This window comes from Rhipicephalus microplus, chromosome 5 (genome assembly GCF_043290135.1).
Source record: "Rhipicephalus microplus isolate Deutch F79 chromosome 5, USDA_Rmic, whole genome shotgun sequence".
In the NCBI taxonomy this organism is placed as follows: domain Eukaryota; kingdom Metazoa; phylum Arthropoda; class Arachnida; order Ixodida; family Ixodidae; genus Rhipicephalus; species Rhipicephalus microplus.
Window position 1 is genome coordinate 169494751 of NC_134704.1, and position 15073 is coordinate 169509823.

Sequence of the window (15073 nt, forward strand, 5' to 3'; positions counted from 1 at the left end):
TCTTCATGCATTTCACTGGCTAGGTATTATCAACTTACTCAAAGTTCGCTTCTTCTTGATTACATTAATCCGGTTTAATTTACAAAGGCTTAATCTGGCTATACCAAGTCAACGGAACCTAGTTAATCTCATATCTCCTAGTATAGTGCTTCATGTTTAGACAAATTAAGACAAATTACCTTATGACAAGTTAGCTTAATCTGGGCTTATCAAGATTGTCTTCATCACCACCATCATAAGTATAACTACGCCCACTTCAAGGCATCTACTACGTTCTACCGATCAACCAGGTACTGTGCTTTCTGTTAGTACATTATATATGCAAACTCCCTGTTCTCATCTGCCCTTATAATTTTTTTTCTCTGTTGGTCATTTCCCTTTTCTTAGAATACACTCAGTTAACAAAGCTACCAGTGGTTATGCTGCCAGCTGTTATCCCATTATGATATTCTTAAACCCCGTTTGCATCCTAATCTACACTGCTCTCTTCCTGCCTATTAACGGTACACGTATCAGTTTCCCTTCCAATCTTCACTGCACCTTCCTCAGTTCAAGCTAAATGCTTTTTGTAAGTCTCCAGGCATGTGCTGCACAGGTGAGTACCGGTAACATACAGATGCTGTACAGCTATTAGACTTTCTTAACACATTCAGATTGGCTTGTCGAGATCTCCTGGCTCAGCCACGCACATGGCTGAGCATTTTCGGCTTACCCAAAACTGTAGTGTTAGAGATTTCAATTATCTTAATCTCACTTCAATAGTATTCAACTATTTCAGTTAAGTGTAGGATACATCGTTGCCCGATGCTATCTAGCCTGAATTAGTGTGATCCGACATATACACGCTAATTTGGCATAATTCGGATTATTCTGTATCGATTAGTATTGAATGATATTGACAAGTGCTCATTAGCTGTTTCACGCTGACTTAGCAAGTTTTTCTAATGCTTAACATATCTTATTCCCGCAGCCTAATTTATATTGAATTAATGCCAGTATTGATTCCCATGAAACAACAATGATTGCCTTGAGTACTTGCAATTAGCGTCAGATATGATGAACTTGTTTTAACTAGACTTGTCTAAGTTCAAGCACGTTAGAGAGAAAAACATGAGAATGGCAGAAACGTTAACCAGACTAGCTTTGTGAAGTTTCTGTTCCCTGTTCGTGGAAATCTAAAATCTTGACTGTTATTTATTATAGCACGTTCACAAAGTGATGTCATCTAGGTATATTGCGTTAAGTGTCCACTTCGCACATTGATAGGTTCAGCGGCTTGTTTATAGCCAGACGTCAGAAATACAGAGTCATATGTTAGAACACTACCCTTGCATGTCTACGTAATGTTGGTTGGAGGGCAGTGATTGCGTTTTATTTCCGCCTCACCCTTTTTTAATCGCTCACTGTTACATGAAAAAGAAAAAGTCCGTGAGCTGTTCTAGTCTCAATCAGTAGACCATGCCGCCCAGCAAGAGCACCACGGCGATAAAGGAAGAGATCTAATACTTCAAAAACTGACATGTTCCCAGAGCAATCCTCGCGCTAGCCCCTGCACTGTGCCTGAGACTTTTCAATCACTAAGGCTCCTCGTGAAAAAAAAAATACTGCTATGGAGTGAGTAAAAAGTGGTCTCCACCCTGCTGGCAGCGGTACGTGCATCGAGGCCCCGTAGGCATCGAGGACCCCTAGTGAGCGGCTTTTGCACACTGCTACGTGCACGGCTCATGTTCTTTTTTAAAGACGTTAGCCTTTTTTCGGGGTACTTCGACGCAAAAATTTTGTTCTGTCGGTCTCTCTGTCTGTCTGTCTGTACATTTGTCTGTTTGTCCATCGTAACAATACCCCGAACGGCTCCGAACGATACCTCAAACGGCCAACCCCATCTGCAGCAACCAACAATAATGATGAAGTTTAAGCGTTAATTTTGTGTGATTGTGAATTAAAAAGCAATTATTGCGCATATCTAGGCACCATAACAACAAGTCGATAATGTGTTTCTGTGAATTTATACTAGGGAATACATACGTAAAAAATTCTAAAGAACGTAGCATTTATAACGCTGCACTGACAATGAAACGCGATGCTCAAAAAGGCAAGTGTTTCCCCCGTTTGCTAAGATAACGCGGTGGAGCACCTGCCCACCGCTTTGCGTTCTTCACGTTATCACCTCCAAAATAGGCGTGTCCTTCGGTTTCGAAGATAACTGCCAGATAGCGCTCGTGTCTAATGTGCCTCGATGCGCTCGTTCACCTTCGCTGCACGGATCGAGACACTCTAATGCAGCGTCTAAAGAATACAATTCAACAATTTTCTCGAGCAGAATATCAAATAAAAGGTTTGTTCACTCTTTCCAGACGCAAGACTATCGTCTTTCGACGGCATTCGCAGAGAAACAGGGAGATGCGGGGACCCTTTTTCATCTCTGCATCTGTCTGTTGCACTAAGTTCTTTTCAAGGTATATCCTAACAAAACCAAAAATGGTTAAAAAGTATAGTTGTTTATTCAAATAATTCTGCACTTCCTTTTCAATAGCTAAGAAAGCATGGTATTAGTATGATTGTGCAACACGAAAGTCTAAGACCAAAAAGTAGAAGAAACACCCAGCCTGGTGTGTATTATTCAGTTTCAACCTTTTGCTTTTATCTTTCGTGGAATGATTCTCAAGTAATGGGTTCCCGACGTGCCCAGAATGCGGTTCTCATCAAGAGCGCTTTAGACCTATAGTTCTATTGCATAGCATTGAGCCCTTCTCGGCACAAGTGAGCATGTGGCACAACTTATTACCTCACTTTTTATACATATCTTCTGCATTTTTTCCTAAAAAGCGTCAATGGCTTCCATGTACTCAACGAACTTCAATACCTAATCCCTTAAAAAAAAAAGGTTAACCTTTGGAATGTTCCTGATACCCATGGAGCTCAACTTCACTTTAGTTATGTATGAAATAACATTTTTACTGCGCAGTTTAGTATGTCTGCAAACATGTTTCTGTAGCTCACATGCTGTAATATCAGCAGACGGAAATGCATTCCGACGAAGGTATTGCTCATTGCCATAAACGCTTAGCGATTTACTTAGAACTGAAGCATCTAAGCAGAACGTAGTCTTTAAAAGAAAAAAAAAGAAGAAACCATTGTTATTTTCTCCTCTTGGTTTTAGCAGTTTTCTCATTCAACATTTTTAATATTTTTCAGATAAATTGAATTTTGTGACGCATACTCATTGTTGTTATCCTATGGACATGGCATGGACGTTAATTATTATTGATGCTAACAAAATTCAGTCTTTGCGGTGCGCGCGTCAAGGAGCGAATGAATTTGCGTGTGTGGTACTGTAAGAAGAAGACGAGAATACTAGTGCACGCGAAAGAGAGATGCGAAAACGTGCAGTAGAGTACGGAAGAAGAAAAACAAGCGGGAGGTGGTATAAGTCGTTCGAAGAACTCGGGTAGCCAAACCCGAGCGTCGTAAATCAGTGTTGACCTGCAGGAACTGAGGCGACAGGCATCCCGTGGCTGCCAACTACCTCTGCCCCCTGCGCTTATCAAGTGCAAAAGTCAGATGCCTGGCAAGTGACCAGAGCCCTGTGCCCACCTCCCTAAAGCAGCCCTTTCATCGCTCAGCACTTCATCTATTTACGATGCCTCAGTGTTAAGCCTCTCTCCACGTAATGTACAGTCAAGTGGGTGAGCCTGCATCACGTTAGACCGCATCACTTATGTGTGGGGTTAGAGGCGCAAATTGATTAGTGTGGATTTGTCTATGTTTGCACAGTATTGTGTTAGCGCTTATGTTTCTTGTGTAAAGTGTTTTTAAACCTGCAAACAGCCTTGTAGATGGTGTGATCGTCCACGCTCCCAAACCCAATATTCCAAGAAACTCTTTTTCTCTTCACAGTCCTCTTATATGCGTCCGACATACTTCAAACGGTGATGACATGAAGATGGCGCACAGATGTCTAATTTTGGTGGTAGATCAATTAGTTTATATGTGATTTTTCTCTGCACGGAGAGTTTGATCACTTTTTAGAGCTGTATGCTTCAAGTTCAAGGCAGAAAGATCGCTCTTTTCCTTACTACTGGGACAGAAAGGTGCTTAACAAGTGGATGTAAACACCACAAATTGGATATTAGCACGTCAACCTAACTTAGAAGCTACGTTACCCGAGGTCATCATTATGAGCTCTCTGCCCAGCGAAGTTCTGTCGATTATATCAAACCATAAACGGCTAATCTATGTGTGTGATTTTGTGACCCACCACTTTACAACGTCCTTTGTCGGTACGTCGTCTTCAATTATACGAAAAACTTGTGCGACAAATACTAAAAATTCTGCAATATGTCATTAAAAAGGAAAACAATGCTATGTTTCAGTTGATACCAAGTCATTGCGGTATCTCTGGCGACAACCTCGCCGATCAATGTGCTAGGAAATCATGTTAAAGAAACAATCTTTGTTCTTCACCTCAACCAAGAATTCCAGCCCCATGTTACTGAAAAAAAGGTGGCTTAGAACATGAACTGTGGAAGGGTCAAACGTCACAGCATCGATTGCGCTGTCTCGGCCCGTCTCTACGACAACCAACGCTACCTGCGTTTTGTCGAAAGGAATATAGTGTTCTTCTGTCTGTGTCTTGGCGTAGAAAATGACTAACACCCAACTTAGAATTCAAATTGTCAAGAACGCTGAGTGCAACGACTGCGCCGTGGATGAAACCATTGCACAACTTTTCTGTTACTGCGCGATTTACGCAAACGAGGTACTTCTCCTCTGTACTGTTCAAGTTATTTAGTCAGAAGCGCTTTGGCTGTCGAGAAGCTATTTGCGTCACAGTTACAAATGTTAAGGAAATTGCTGATACGTTTGCAAAATGATAAAAGACTCGTTCGTTGTCTTTGATATGTAACACGGAAGTGTAAAGGTCGACTGAAGCATTGGCTTTTTTTCTCCTCCTCTATACCACTCTTTATCCTTCTCAGTTAAGCGTAGGCTACCTCGCTTAACGCTGCTTAGCATAATTTTCTATCTATATTTCAGATGACCATTGCAATGTGGGGCTAGGTTTTTTAAATAACTACACTTTTGCCAGGCCACTGCTGTTCTAGTGGTACTACTTTTTCTTTAAACATGAAAGACTTGGTATTCCTGAAGACTACAGTTTTACATCAGCTCTTCTTTTATAAGCAGCTTTACAACACCTTCGAATCACGAAACACAATCATGTGAGCAATGGAAATATCTGTGCAATTCATTTGATTTTCAAAGAAATTCAGGCACGAATGAAATTCGTTGCTTTGCTTAGACACATTCTTCAAAAACAACAATCCAAATGGCTCGTTCCACACAAGAATGCACTGGCGCAGGACTCATTTCAGCTTCCATTATCTTTTATACCCTGTGTCATCTTCGCTTGCATTTAATGTGAAAACGTGAGAGGCAATCGTAGAAAAGACGGCTTCAAAGACCAATGTCGTTTCTTTCTATAAATGTCTTAAGAAAGGACCTCGGTCTTAGAGGCCGTCATAGTGCACTGTCCCAAAGGACACTTCACCACGTAGCATCACATTTTCCTTCAATAGCATGCTGTTTCGGTGCGGATCATTGCGTATTATATACAGACTTCACATCATTTCAATGCAAAGCAGTTGGTGCATCTTTGATGACGAAGGAGAACCGAATCGTTACACTTCCGAAAAAAAAATGCCGTGGTGAATTTCTCGTCGTGTAGCCCCTCCACCTTCTTAATCATCTTCTGTCTTAGATTTTTATTTTCTTCCAAAAAAGTTCTCGCGCTGTTGGGTGAAGTAAACTTAGCTAGCCTTTCTCTTCAGGGTAATGTTGCTCTGATTTAGTTCGCATGAAGTATTTTTGAGTATATAGGTATAATTATCTCAATTTTGTCAAAATAATCGTGCTTTGCGTGGCGATACTTTTGCGGTTCCATAAATAGCCAGTTTATCATCACGTATATTGCAACATTTATTCTTTGTGCTCTATCTACAACGTTTTTAGGTCGTATGTTTTTTTCGCATGACAGTGCGAGACGGTCGTAATTCCTGATATAAACCCAACTCATTCATTTTTTCAGTGTCATTTAGAGACACAATCATCTATACTAAATTCACAGCGTTCAACTGTACTCAAATTTTAACATTATCGTCCAATCAGTTCTTTTATTAACTGGAACTCACACGGTGGAGGGTTTGGCATGAGTCTCGCCTCCACAAAGCGAAGAGATTGAAAACTTCACTGAGAAAACAATCTTAACTGTAGCGGAGAAAAGTTGTTTCGTGGAAAGTGAAACGCTCGACAAGAAAAAAATACTAATTAAGCTAGTCTCTTTTGTCATACGTTCGGTGGGAATTTTTGTACAAAGCGACATAATAAAAGTTATTGCTAGAAAATTTCGGCAAATCATACAACGTGTATATAAATTCCTGTGTGAAGAAGTCATTAAGTACCCACCTGTGCCACAATTTTTCTGTATGAGACAAGCTTTACGAGATCAGTCTACGTATTTGCGTCAATTGAGTTGTTTTGACCGATCAAGGACTTACCAGGCGCGTCGACTACCATGGCACCTCTAGTATAGCTTTTGGTATGACACTATGCTGGTACTCACGTAAGCACAAAGAACCAAGTTTTATCAAACGATAGTTCACGCTACTGTACAATGGTCGTTGGCGCACTCCAGGAAGTTCGAGAAGCGCTTCCCTATTCCTTGCTGAAGTGTTTCACTACATTTTTATTGCTGGTTTTCTACGTGGATGTGTTGTGATTCACAACCGATAACCCTACAAACTACACCATGCGTATTTTGTTTTAACTTCCTGTTGAACTTCACACACGGGGGACCAGGTAAATATCTCGCAACGATGTGACACGTTCAAGTGCGCGTAAAATGTGCATTTATCCAGTAAACACGCCGTCCGGCTTCATGTTTACAAGTCGCACAGTCATGATAGACGCAGTATAGCTCACCAAATGAAAATTGCGTCCTTTTTAGACACTAATGAACGGCTGCCGGGCACTGAATGGCATGCGGATATTGACAAGAGCGCAAAGTTGTTTGAGGAATTTCCATTTAATCTCCTAAAAGTACCGAACTGACGTAAGAGTTTTCACAGATTACCGGCTGTTGCTGCCCATGTTTCACTTTTCTTTCACAGCAATTTCTCACTTACACAACTGCTCAACAAGTACGGACGTTTTACGACAATTTTTTCCATGCATATTTGCCTACACGATTGAGTACTTATTAGTGTTCTCGCGCAAGCGACATTATGGCACTAAACTATAGGTGTGCCAGTGTGCCAGTGTACAGGTAAATGGATACCTATACCGAAAAAAAATGCCCAAGGAAATACTAGTGAAATCGACTGAAAAAGTGCGTTAGTGTGCAAGGTCACTATGGTGTCCCGAATTACTAACTGGGAATTCCGTATTGTCACTTACGAGCCTGAGAAGTACCGGCTACTCCTCTCGACAGCTTTCGGTGACAGCCTGGACTGCTGAAAGCGCGACCTATCGATGGCGATCGCGACTTGTGCCAGCACCGAAAATAGGAAAAATTGTTGATTTAAGTTAGGGTTGTTTACACAACGCTTTATAATCATTCTTACACTTCAGAGGTATGTGTGCTTGAAGCAAGAAGCGCTGGTACCTTGCACACCGATGTGGCCGACACTGTATGCCAAATGCTTATTGGTACTTTGCACTGCGTAGAACTGTTCTGGGACCAGCTAAGTTGAGATGATTGAAGTTTCTGCATTTGAGCTTCGGAACGCTTTTAGCCATTACCTAATAGGTACCTAAACCGTACCTAAAGCTAGTAGAAGGTTGATCATTGTCACGCATGCGTATCCGGGGTGGCGATATCGAGCAACAGCCGTTCTTTTTTTTCCTCCACTGGCATTGCGCAGTGGGCGTAGTGGCAGACTTGCAGTTATGTCAACACCAACAACTAAAAACTGCCCAAAAACACTAATGCAATCTGCTGAAAGCGTATAACAATGGGTTAGTTCGCGAAAGCGTACCAAACTACCAACTGTAAATTGCGTGTTCTTACATATGAGCTAGAGAAGTACCGGCTAGTGTGGCCGGCAGCTTTCGGTGGCTGCTTGTGTAGCTGCAAGTGCGACGCATCGGTCATCAGCGCTCAACTTGTACAGACGCCGACACAGGGCAAAATAGTTGATTTTGGATGGTGGATGTCTAAACTATACATTACACTTTTTCTCACGCTTTAAAATTATGTGTACTTAAAGCAAGAAGAGCCTATAACATGTCGCTGGTAACTGAACGACAAGCGCTCAAAGACATGCATTTTCGGTAAGGCAATATCGAACGACAGCTGTTTTTCTCGCCTTCGCTGGGAGAGCTTCTGACGCGATCAAGAGAGTTCATTTACGTCTCCTCAACTTTGCGGCGTAAGCATCGCCTCTTTCTGTTAGGAGTGACGCCTAGCTCCAAGCCTATAAACACTGCAACATGGACTCGTTAGACCAATACATCACTGTTGCGAAATTCGTGTACGCGGGTGCCATAAAAAAAGTGCAATAATTGCGGCGACGTATACGCACCACAAGAATGAACGCTGTTATGAACACTGCGTTAACATTACAAGTAAAGAGTGCTAAAAATCAAACTTTGCAGCTTTGACTGCTTTATGTTGTCAGCACACCCTTTTCCTAATTCCAAACGAAAACGATAACTATTACATTGATTTCACACATTAAAAGTCTCTTGCGCTTATTCTCTCTCTCTGTCAAGCGACGAATTATTAGGCATGCTGAGGACCTGTTAGCGTATTAGCTATCTGTATTATCCAATGAAGCGTTTTATGTTCAACAATACTGAAACATAGTGCTGAACAAGTACATAAACGTGCACGCGGCACTGCATAAACAATGCATGCTTCACTATGCACCAGCCTACTGCAGTGAAAATTACACCCCTTCCAGCGTTTCCAGCGCCACTCACTATGCGATAACGCCACAGCTGTCAAGCCAGCGTCACTGCCGGGGCGACATAGCTACTTCCTATAGTGCGGCCACGAAAGTACCAGTTAAACTCACTGCCTACCAGTGTTCCCATCGAATACCAGTAACAAGAACATTCTGGTATCATGCTTAGGAAGCTGGTTGTTGTAGTAGGGTTGCGTATGAGCGCGTGTTCAGAAATGTTTCCTTACTTCAAAATTATATCGTTTATCTTAAATGTACATGTTGTAAAGCGCCGCAGCAATCAGGTCTAAGGTCTTTTCATTATGCATTACGAAGAATGGCTACGAAGAAGTGTTATGACGTTAATTAGACAGGCGCGTAGAGCGGTCTGTCAGTAGATCAACCCTACAAGTGTACGCCATCTTGTGAGATGAACAGAAGCCCATTGCAGCCTTGACAAGCCATGACGATACTGTGAACGCTCGTTGCTTCGAATTGACGTGCTGATAACAACATAACCAGCATATTTTAGGGTCTAATCACCTTAGGCTGTTGCCTTGTCCGTCCATTGTGTGCGTTGTCATGTCACAGCAGTGTGTTAAATGTTAATATAAGATTGACGAGAACAATATAAAAGCTCACAACACCATATAAACCCCTACATTTAAGCACCCAGTACACAAAGCTTTTGTAAAAAAAAAAGGTTTAGCAATAGACTATTTCTAATTGGCACGGAATGATATAAAACACTTTCAAGAAATCCTTAATACAAGTCGGAGACTTCAACGTAGGTATTAGCGACTTAAAGAACAAGCCTTGTCGTCAGTTCTTACTGTCCGCTGTATGATGTATAGAAAGCCGTTGCTATGGGTCAAACATACCTGTGAATCAAATAAGTATAAAATTAACGAACATCAATTTTAATTGCGACAAGAAAATACCAAACACCTACAAGAACAAACCCTTACTTATAAGTCAGGGGCCTCAACGTCGCCAGTATGGACTTCAGAACCAAGCCTTGTCATCGGCTCTCAGTGTCCACTGTAAGGTATAATAAAAACCGTCGCTACAGTACAAACGTAAGCATGCGAATCAATTGAGTGTTTATAATAGACAGACATTAATCATGACTGCAACAAGACAATATTAAGTACCTGCAAGAACGAACCCTTAAAACTAGTTGGTGACTTCAGCGTAGACGTAATGGACTTAAGGAGTGTGGCAGCTTGGGCTAGTGGTATGGCATGATGATAGTTATAGCGCGAGAACAAAACGACGGCACTTAGACAAGAAGTACACGAAAAACACGAGTGCTATAAAAAGATGAGTACGGAAAAAAACAAAAACAAAAAACACAAAAGCACAAAAAGGTAAATAAAAGTCTATAAGAAAACAAAACAGAAAAGTTATGGTAATATAACTACTTGCGCGCACCAAAACCTTCGAGGAACATTAGTTCCTTCTCGGACAGGACCACGGAGGGCTTGCTGATGCACGACACCTGTTCACGTGCCATCTGCGCGGCCTCGACGATGAAGTGTCGCAGCTTGATCTAGTTGGTTTGGCATGAAGATAGTTATCGTGTGAGAACAAAACGACGACACAATCTCCTTCTTGTTCCTGTGTCGTCGTTTTGTTCTCGCGCTATAGCTATCCTCTTGAGGATGACTCCGGTGCGCTCATCCTTGTGTTTGTACAATGTCACTGTGTCCTTGAAAAGGGGCACATAGTTGCACTCAGTGCATTGCTGAGCAAGAAAACCATCTTTCCCGTTTCTAACATTGTTATCGTGTTCTCTCAGTCGATCGTTCAGACACCGTCCGGTCGTTCCGACATAACAAGTACCGTATGAAAGGGGGGTCCTATAGACAACTTCCCGGGAGCATGCCGCATACCTGTTTCTATGCTGAAGTCTGCATTCTGTTGACGACTGAGTTTTCAGGGGGTTTGTAGATTTGGGGAGGCTGATTAATTTGAACGGTGCAGAGAACAGGACACGAGCTCCAGCTCGTTTTTCGATTTTTTTGAGCCTGTGTGATATCTCGGGTTTGTATTGAATCACGGCTATCCTTTCACGCTCTGTATTCATGTGGCTGGGATTCTGTCACTGCCTATGTTCTGCCTAATTAGTCCGCAGGATAGTCTCAGCAACGGAAGCGATAAATGCCTGAGGGAAACTCGAAGCCTTAAGCCGGGAAACTTGAGCTTTGAAGCTCAAGGAGATGTTGTGGATGCACGACCTATTTAAGGCATTCTCAAGACAGGTTTGTGCTATCCCTCGATTAACTAACTTGCTGAGAGTGGAAAAAAAAGGAAGGAAAGGTTTCTGCGCACGTGGATCGTAACACCAACAGTTGCGCCGTGAGATAAAAAACAGTCTTAAATGCAAAAAGCTTGAGTCGTCATTCTCGGGCATTTCATGTGTCTACACAAGAGGCTTTACACAATCCTTAAACACACCTATCGTTTTAGCCACAATTGAGTGGAACATAGAAGGGTTACAATTTAGAAGAACCAATAAATAATCTACGTATCTGAATACTTTGACGACATGCGAGCCCTATAAATGTTTTTAAGTTTACGGTCCATTTTGGCCAAAAAAGATCACTGAGCAGAGGTGCTATGCATGAGCCCATTGAAACACCTTTTTTCTACAGATAAATCCAATCATTTCATTGAACGAAAGTTGAGGTAAGGTACAGCAAAACCACGTCGAGAAAATCTCGTGCACTGATGCGAGTTTTTTATTGGAAGTTCGATTCCCCGAAGACTTCTATGTTATCCCTTATACAATCTAATACTTCATCGTGAGGGAGGGAGTATTATAGGTTCTTTATGTCAATTGAAAAACCGAAAACATTAGATTGATTTGACTGTTTGAAAAATTCTATCAGTGCCTGCAAGTTTTTCATCAGAAATAGGTCAACAATCTTTAGACACTTTAGATGGGTCTGAATAAACAAGCCGAGTTGCTTTTGCCACGTTCCACTTTCTGTCACAATCACACGGAAGGGCATGTCGACTTCATGTGCTTTGGCAGAAAAAAACATGCTGAGCCCATTTTTGTTACTTTTACTAATATGCTGTGATAACTGTGTCAACTCTAAGTTTACTACACATTTCCTTGACTTGCGTTTTTACTTTATCTATACGAATGTCGGTACAAAGTTTAAAACAGAGTTAATAGCTGTGACCGCCTTTTCTAGGTATAAAAATTAGGAAGAACTGCAAAACCACCCTCCTTATCTGAAGGCATGACACAAAGTTCATTGTCTCTCAGAAATTTGGTCGTCTTCCGCAACGGAAGGCTGGTGCTGGTAGGCTTACCTCGTAGGAGCATGTCGACGCCTTCCGAGATGCATCTGTCCAAATCCTCTGGTGAGGCGCGGCCAGCAACAGAGCGAACCGTTTAAAGAAGCTCGGGTGCGGACCTCTCTCGGTCGACGGCGAACTTCGGACCCAGGAGGAGGGTGTTGTGGACGTAGTCTGGGAGAACGACATCACTGCAGGAGCGAACCACACGCGATTGCCGGGACTTGGTTGCCGGACTTGGGCACTGCGCACGAAGGCTAGTGAGCTCACGTGACCACAAGCTGTTTGCAGTGTGTTTGATTTGGTCGAAGTACTCTTGCCAACTTCTTTTCTTCATTCCCGGTGTAAGAATCTGTGATAAAACAACTCTTGATTCAGTAGAATGCGCAGCCGTTGATACTTGGGTATAGAAGGGGAAAGCAATGGTTTATATGTCATTAATTTTATCTCCTGGTTTTGAAGGCACTGTAGTGGTTTGACATAAATGGCGTATGTGTTGCCTCATGATGATAGGCAGTATGATAAATGGCTGTTAATGGAAGCATTATAATGCGAGAAAAGAATATGAAGTGGAAAGAACGCACGTGTTTTAATCATAATGCGGATACCAAAAGAAACCTTTTTGATGACTGAGTTGTTTCGGGTAATATAATTAAAGCGTTTATCCAGGGTAATACCCAAAAGTTTGACATTGTATGAACAATTTTTGACGCCAGTATAGCATATTTATTCGATGAGGCAAGTATGGAGGAACTAATCACTGTTTAAGGGCTATGAGAAAGAACCGAAGTTGTTTTAGTAGGTTAAAATTTATGTTTGTTATTTATACATCATAGGTGAACGGTTTCAACATTGATTGATTTGTGGGGTTTAACGTCCCAAAACCACCATTTGATTATGAGAGACGCCGTAATGGAGGACGCCGGAAAGTTTGACCACCTGGGGTTCTTTAACGTGCACCCAAATCTAAGCACACGGGTCTACGACACTTCCGCCTCCATCGGAAATGCAGCCGCCGCAGCCGGGATTCGATGAACGGTTTCAAGATCTGTGTAATTGTGCCCTGAAGTGCAGTGATTGATGTATGTGGTGAATAAATGGTCGTGCCGTCAGCATACAGTGCGCAGGTCGTGGGATCGAATCTCGGCTGCGGCGGCTGCATTACCGATGGAGGCGAAAATGCTGTAGGCCGGTGTGCTCAGATTTGGGCGCACGTTATAGAACCACACGTGGTGAAAAATTTATGGAGCCCTCCAATACGGCGTCTTTCGTGTTCATATGGTGGTTTTGGACGTTAAACCCCGCGTATCAATCCATCAGCATACAGGGAACAAGTAGAAGAGGTAAGCGTACTGGGTAAGTCAATAATGAAAGGAGAAGCAACAAAGGGCCTAATATAGAGCCTTGGGGAACACCACAGTTAATTATTTAGTTGATAAAAATTGGCCATCAGTGTACACTACTTGGGGCCTGTCGGACAAGTAGCGGCGAAATAAGTCTAATGGTGGGCCAGTAATAGCAAAAGACTACAGCTTATCGAGAAGGACGGAATGTACTAGTGTTTGAGATTCTCTTGATAGGTCAATCAATATGGCTCCTACGACAAACCCTTCATCAAGAAATTGTTTATTGCTATCTGTGAAGGGAATAAGGGCTTTTTTGTGAAATAATCTTTTCTGAAACTTACCTGCCGTGGTGAGAGAAGATTAAATTTGTTCAGATAGTTCATTAAACGAGTGTACAGAAGGTTTTCTATTGCTTTACTAAAACTGAAAAAATGCTAATTGCGCTGTAGCTGTTCATGTTATCAGTACAAATAGCTGATAATTTCATCTAGTTTATTTTTCGAGCTCCATGAATCTAATTTACAAAATCACCCACCGAAAACATTTCGTAGCACCAAGGTCGCAATAGCGAGTGCTGAAGTGGTTTCTTTGGTCTCAACACGTAGTGCGGTGCGATGCCCGTTCATTGTATCTGCCACCGGCTAATTTGAACTTCGTTTAGTTTGAACAAATATAAAGTGCCTACGAGCCCAATCTAACAAGGCTTTGCTGTACATTCAGAGTGTAGAACACTGATGTCATCAATAGCAGCTCACAATGCTCACACGTGGCATGAGTTTATTTAATATACAGAACTTCACCGAACAATTCACACTCGGTTTTTCGGCCTCAGGCATACACTGACTGAATTGTATGAGCAGTGAATAACGAGTAACCACATTCTTTAAAGCCCTCAATAAACACCTATCTCGCCTGAGCAATGGGACGACTAATATTACACCTCCATAAATAAGGTAGCATATCGCTGCAGTCCACAGAGCGTTGCTTTTCTTTGCGGCCCGGAAAGCAGGGTCAAGATTAGTGAAAGGTCACGCAGCCAAATGCAATAAGTGAGTCGGTTAGTGAGGCAAGGCTGCCCAGTGTATCACTAGACGCGACAGTTTCTCTGACGCTGCTAGTCTTCTACGAACGTGTTCGTGCAACACTTACTAGCTTAGGCGGGCTGGCATTCTTGCACAACGCGTAAAGCTGCTGGATGCTGGTACGTTTACCGGTAATTTCTTTCTTGCATGCTACAATAATCTCCTGCTGCAGCTTTCACTTTACCAGCGCAAAGTAATGGGGCAAGTCGCCTAACAATGGCGACGTTATATGTTCTACCTTATTTGGTCCTGGCACGCCGCCAGAGTGAGATAATAAAAAAATTGCCTCGTTCGTTTTACATCACGAAGTTAGCGGCACAAAAGAATGTAATGAATACATGCGGCTGTATCAAGAACAAGAGTTTGTTTCAATAAATGTGTCCAATAT

General features: G+C 42.2%; 1 long non-coding RNA gene across 1 annotated transcript; it reads right to left on the reverse strand.

Moving 5' to 3' along the window:
* Positions 1–9849: 9849 nt before the first annotated feature.
* Positions 9850–12407, reverse strand: LOC142817435 (uncharacterized). Its single transcript, XR_012895231.1, has 2 exons — positions 12273–12407; positions 9850–9986 (listed from the first exon to the last, which is right to left on the reverse strand). It is a non-coding gene; the product is annotated as an uncharacterized LOC142817435 (long non-coding RNA).
* Between the last annotated feature and the right edge of the window lie 2666 nt (positions 12408–15073).